We start from the raw sequence: 6,040 nt of genomic DNA on the forward strand, positions 1-6,040 counted from the left end.
TGGATCTGTAGTAGCAACGAAGGTGAGAAGCTTTATGGCTGTATAGGTCGCAGCAAAAAATGACATGATTAGCGTCCTGAAATTCCGCACCACAGGGGCATGCCGGAGAATCCACGATATTTACTCTGTGAAGACTGCTGTTGAGGTTGGATCTAAGATGGTTAACCATGACGATCTCTTCTCTACCTAGAGAGGTTTTATTAAACCAAATCTTATTGGAGTTCATAGAAAAACGTTCATGGTGGAATGTGCCTTTATATGTTGCCGCAAAGTTTAGATATGCCCTAAACCGGGACTCCAAGCACCCTTTGGATTCGATAAACATGTCCTCATATAGAACTCTGAAAGCTGGGATGTGTCCGTCTGTGGAAGCCTGCTTGGTAGTCTCGTCCGCTCTTTTGTTTCCCGAAATTCCTGAATGGGATGGGACCCAGAAAAGTGTGATTTCGATACCTTCCTTTGAAGCGTTTAATATGCTTTGCCTAATATAGTAAATGATAAAATTATTCTGGACAAATCTGTTGTTGTTTATTGCATCAAGAGCACTTTTAGAGTCAGAAAAAATGACAATATTGTGGTTTCTGCAGTCCTTGGCGAGAAGAGTGGCTTAGTATATAGCCCAGAGTTCCGCCGAAAAGATAGAAGTCTCACTGGGAAGTTTGTGCATGATGGTGGTATCCAGATCTGGTGAATAAACGCCTGCTCCTACTGTGCTGCCCGGTTCCTTGGATCCGTCCGTGTAGATGGAGATTGCGCCCCGTCTGAGTTCCGATGACTTGGACAGGAAATCAGCTTCCATGTGATGCGTGTTCTCCTTATAATTGCCTTCTAGCATAGATTTCACATATGTAATAAGTTTTGACATGACCTCGAATTCGTGCCGGGGGGTATGTAGCGCGGTGTATGATTTTCCTGTCTGGATCATGGGAAATGAAGGATTTAAAGAATTTCGAATCTCTAAGAGCAGTAGTTTTACAGTTATGTTGAGAGGCTGTGTATTCTAGTTCCCGCAAGGCTTCGTATGAGGTGCTGAACTTGTGAGCCATTGATTTATATATAAATTTAGAGGCAGCAAAATTGAATCTAAGGAAGCAACGGAGGCTCCCTAGCCTCGCTCAGCATGACATTAATGGGTGTAGAAATGCGGTAACCCATAGCTTTTCTAATAGCCTTATATTGAACTCGCAGGAGTCTGACAAAATTTTCTGAGCCCGTGTTCCAAGTAAAAATTTGCGAACCGTATTCGACCGCGCTTCTGAGAGTCGCTCTATAAACGGTAAGAAGAAGATCAGGGTGTGAACCCCACTTTACCCCGGACAGTGAAGAATTGATGCTTACTATCTTTTTACCTTTTTCAATGAGGGCGTTAAGCTGTAATTTGCCGGATAACTTATCGTCCAAAATAACTCCCAAAAATTTGTGAGAATAGACTCTAGGGACGATGGAGTTATTAATTTTGATAGTGGGAACTTCCTGGTATCTTTTAGATTGAGAGAATATGACACAATTCGATTTATTAGGCGAAAGTTCCAGTCCTCTTTGTCTGAGATAAGAGTAGATGTTATTGATTGATTCTTGAACAAAGGCGATTGCAGTCTCGATGTTGCGTTGTGTAGAATATATCACAACATCATCTGCATATTGCAATATTCGAGATTCCGGATGAAGATTGGAATTGATATCTTTGAGATAGATGTTAAAAAGTATAGGACTGAGAGTAGAACCTTGTGGAGTGCCTTTGTAAGAATCAAACGGGCTAGAGAGTGTGCCATCGATCACAAAGTACAGGTGTCTTTTGCTTATGTAATTTTCGATGAATTTTCTAATGGGCGTCGGAATGCCAATTTCTTTCAGGTCGTCAATTAAAATGTGAAGAATAACGTCGAATGCTCCGGCTATGTCTAAAAAGACAGTAACAGTGGGAGAATTTTGGATGAAGCCAGTTCTGATATTTGTAGTAAGAGTAGCCAAATTATCAATGCAAGATCTAGAGGGTTAGAAACCAGATTGTGTCTGCGGCAAGATATGGGACGCGATTCCAAAAACCATCTAAGTCTGAAGTAAATCATGTATTCCATAATTTTAGCAAAGCAGGATAACAGAGATATAGGACGAACTGACTCGCCACCTGGCTTCGAGATCAGGACGACTAACGAGTCCAACCAAGAATTCAGGAGCACCCCTTGAGATAGAATCTTATTATATAGACTAAGGAGATGAGTACGGTATTCATCCGGAAGGTTGGAGATTATGCTATAGTCAATTTGATCTAAGCCGGGAGCCAAACGCTTTTTGGCCATACTCATGGCCCTAGAGAGTTCGTCAGGCAAGAAGGGTTCGCCCATCCAGAGTTGAACGCCACTCTGGAGAAGGTCCTCCTGTCTCATGTCATCTATCGATCGATCGATCGTAATAACACAAGGGGGGACATAATTTGTCTATCGTACCGAGTGAAACCCTAGAGAAGTTATTCGTATGAAAAGAGGAGGAATCCTTATTACGTCTGAAACATTTAATGAGAGACCATATTTACTGCGTGGAGGTTGCGCTGTTGAAACTTCTGACTAGCTTTCTCCAGCTCAGATGCTTTGCCTTAGATAAGAGGTCTGCACATTCTTTCCTAGATTTTCTATAGGTTTCGAAGCGAATTTTGTCCGGATGCGCGATGAATTCCTTGAGCGAGATTTTCCTCTTTTGGACCGCATTTTCGCAATTTTCATTCCACCAAGGAGGAGGGTCAGGACGGCTCGAGACGACCTTGCTGCGTGGCCATCTTCGGTTAGCCAGTACAAGGCTTCTGGCTGATTCTAAAACATGTTTAGAAAATGCGTCATATTGAGAAAGGACATCTGTCGTTTCATGAGATATCGTGAGTGGTGTTCTTTAGAATGATATAAAGCTTGTTTAATTCTTCCGATTTTAATTTTAGTTTATAACAGAATTTTTTTGAGGAGCGGAGGAGGAGTCTAATCTCCGTGGCTACGGGAAAGTGGTCACTGCCATACGTGTCATCGAGAACAGAGTTGCTACACAGGGGAGCGAGAAGCGGAGAAGCCAGCGCCAGATCGATGACCGATCTGCAAGCCGAGTTGTGTAGAAAAGTAGGGATGCCATTATTAAGAATCACAAAATCATTTTCCTCAATTGCTCTCATTAGTTTCCTGCCAGCGTCCGACTGAGAGACGCAGCCCCAGTTCAAGTGATGGGCGTTAAAATCTCCCACGAACAGTACCTGATTATATTCTGCCAAAGAGTTGAATAAACTTAAATAGAATGCGAGAGGAGTGTCTAATCCTGGATGTCTATAAATATTTACTAGGAAGATGGGATCCTTGCGAGAGAGGAATTTGAAAACTTGGTATTCCATGGAAGCATGTTCAACGTTGGTTAGCTGAACAGTTTCAAAGTTGATATTTTCCCGAATCAAGGTACAGATGCCCCTGTGTCCTATTTGCATAATATCCGATCTGATAACTTTGAAAGATTTGATTTTAAAATGATCACTGGACTTAAGGAGAGACTCCTGAACGCAAATTACATTATAGTCCTTAGAGAGGATTTGCAAGGATGTCGAACTACCTCGGGCACCCCTGCTGTTCCATTGTAAAATTTTGAAATGTTCTAATGCTTTGTTATTTGTTACTTTGTTTGTTATTGTTTTATTATGTTGGATACCTAAGGGGTGGAGAGCTTTCCTCTCATTCCCAAGAGAAGGGAACGAAGATGTGAGAAGAATAAAGTAAGGCGTGTTACCAGAATTAATTCCGAAAACTATTCCCTTGGAAGTCGGAAGACTGAGGGGAGCGGTTATAGTTCCAGGATTCATCTGAGTTTGTTTGATTATAGCGGAAATTGGAGGGAGGGGGGGAAACGTGGATTATTAGGAGAATCATGCATATTGCTGGGAAAACCTAAATTTCTAATAAAAGAGAGGATTATATTCATGATGCTTGTAAAGTCACGATTTTGAAAACAATATACAAGTTCTGAAATCAAGTTCATAAGTTCCGTTATGAAATTCGTATTTAAAGGAGGGTTAGTGTTGTGAAAGTCATGCTGAGGAGGGGGGACACTCGGGTATGCCAAGCCGTTGGCCGAAAAGTAGCCGTTACCTCCTTGATAGCCAAAGAGCGCGTTTTGATGTGCTCTTCTGTCATAACCTGTGTTATTCGGATGTTGATGACCAGTGTTTCTGCGTGGGGGAGTTTTACCAAGCGGGGTTGCTGAGAGAGGCGAGGGCCGGCTCTTGTTGGTCCCACTGCTATGACTTCCAGGATCCAATGGTGAACTTGTTTTAGTAATGTCTGCGTAAGATATGTAGCTTCCTCCGTACTCGTCCGAGTCTAAAATATTAAAAGAGTTAGGACTGTCGAAACTCTGGGATTCTGAAGAATTGAAATTAGATTTCCTCCTTAAATATGGGAAATTCCTAAGGTCCATCCTCGTATTATTTTGAGAGAAAAGCCTCTGTTATTGTTAACAAAGATATTTTCTGTAGCGGCCAAATTAATAATTTGATCCTGCTTCAAGATTATCGGGTAGTCCTTGGAAGTCGCTAGGTGATTACCTTTACAGTTGATGCATTTAATATCCGTCTCCTGACCAGAGTGAGGGCAGGGGTCTTCTGTTTCATGTCTGTTGCCTCCGCAATAAAGGCATCTCGGTTGAACCTTGCACACTTTTGCGATGTGTCCAATTCTGTAGCAAGCAAAGCAAATGCCAGGCTTCGGAATAAAAGGATGCACCTCATGTCTAGTTTTAAACAAAAACACATCCTGTGGCAATATCTGGCCTGCAAACTTGATACGCAGCGTCTTTGAAGGTATGTATTCAACTTTGCCGTCTCTATAAATGTCCTTCTGTTGAGTCTTTGGATATCCAGAATTTTACAGCGAGGAACTTCGATGTGCTTAAAGACATTTTCTAAATCAATTTCAATGGGAACGTCTTGGATGACTCCCACCCTTAGAACTCGGAATGCTGGAATAAAGGCTTTTAAATTGTGTTTAGAAAAGATAAGGTTATCGACTAACCTATTTGCTACCAGAGCAGTTCTTAACTCTATAAGTATTTTTCCTTTGCCAATTTTTTTGATTTCCTGTATATCAGGAATTCCTGCCTTAGCAATAATGTTAGAAATAACTGTAGGATGTGTAGGTTTTTCGCGGTTCATGTCATAGACATAGACCGCGTATGGACCGTTATCCTGTGAGTTGTATTTCATTGATGTACCTTTGTTTTGTTGTGATTGTCCCTGATTATTCGAAGATGTAGTAGAGGCTATGGAAGCCTCTGAAGATTTCTTTGGGAGGGGCAACAGGAGGGGAAGCGTTTTCCGCGTCCCGATCAGGGGAAGGTCGCTTTCTTGTGTTAATAATCTCGTCAACGTCCATGGACGAGCTCTGGGAAGCCTTTGATGCGGAATAATTTTGAGAGTTCAAAGCTGACGCAACTTGGCCGTTTGAGTTACTCGATACATTGTTAGCCATGCCTGCTTCATCGAACAGAGATTTAAGCATCATGTCTGACTCGTTTTTCGGCGATTTGGGATTCATGATGCATGCAGTAGCTTTTACAGGATCTTGCGGATTGTACACGAGAGTAGGAGCGTGAAGGGAAAAGGAAATGCTGCGCGAATTGTAATTTCTTCCCCCATGTGTGTCCGAGGACATGCCTCTACACGGGAGAGTTTTTGCTACGTGTGGCGATTGCATTGCTGTGTACAATGTAAAACAGCGATAAAACACAAACTTGAGACAGCTAGCAGTTCGGCTCTTGAGAAAGGGCCGATAAGAATAATGTCCCGGGTACGCGTGTAGCACGTGAACTCGAACTCGAACAAGCTAAATCAAAACACGAACATGAACAACCTCTCAGTCTGGCGCCTCGTGTGCGACTCATTATTGCTCTTGAACAGTATCCATGTTGACTAAGGCCAATATTCATAGTCAATTCTTATATTCAAACTGTCTTAAGTTTTGTCTTGAGGTGTCGAACCAATCAGAGAGCCGCATTAGCGTCTTAAGACATTACTTAAGAC

General features: G+C 42.2%; 1 pseudogene; it reads right to left on the bottom strand.

Annotated features, from left to right (window-relative positions):
• Positions 1-273: 273 nt before the first annotated feature.
• LOC108725432 (uncharacterized) lies at positions 274-5,224 on the bottom strand (annotated as a pseudogene).
• Positions 5,225-6,040: the final 816 nt, after the last annotated feature.

Source organism: Mycetomoellerius zeteki, unplaced genomic scaffold, assembly GCF_001594055.1.
Source record: "Mycetomoellerius zeteki isolate Tzet28-1 unplaced genomic scaffold, Tzet1.0 scaffold346, whole genome shotgun sequence".
NCBI classification, from domain to species: Eukaryota; Metazoa; Arthropoda; class Insecta; order Hymenoptera; family Formicidae; genus Mycetomoellerius; species Mycetomoellerius zeteki.